The following is a 584-nucleotide window of genomic DNA, read 5'->3' as shown; positions in this document are numbered from 1 at the left end:
TGTGGTAAGGGATGTAAAGCAGGCTGTGGGAGCCCAAGACAGAGCACCAGCTCTGGCCAGGGAAGTGGGGAAGGCCACTCCTTGCTTGTCAGTTACAAACCAGTTGAAATTTTAGTATTATTCTTGCTATATACAGGTTATAGTATATTCTATAAAAACATTTCCAACCATTATTTTCATCACGATTACCACTGGTTCATTTTCTGAAAGATTCTTTTCCCAAATACCAAATGGCTAATACCCAAACTGAGATCTTGTGAAATTAATGGGGGATTCACCCCTAGAAATGATCGTTTTGCAAAAATACAATGACAACGGTTAGTTCAACAAGTGGTCTTTGCTGTGAAGCTCAGGCATCAAGGAAAGGTGTAGATAGGTCTTGTTGCATAACAGTCCTTGGTCCTAATATAGCAACGTTCATCTGAGAAGCTTAAAGGACTTGCCTCACATGACAAGCTGCCTCATTTTTGCACTGACTCTTTGAGGAAGGCAAGATAAGATTTATTATCCAGTGGCCTATATTCCAACTAGAGAAGGATCCTCCCTACCCAGGTAACTAGACAGGTATGTCTAATAACACATTT

This window comes from Cebus imitator, unplaced genomic scaffold, assembly GCF_001604975.1.
Source record: "Cebus imitator isolate Cc_AM_T3 unplaced genomic scaffold, Cebus_imitator-1.0 Scaffold613, whole genome shotgun sequence".
In the NCBI taxonomy this organism is placed as follows: Eukaryota; Metazoa; Chordata; class Mammalia; order Primates; family Cebidae; genus Cebus; species Cebus imitator.
This window is presented reverse-complemented; position numbering follows the sequence as displayed.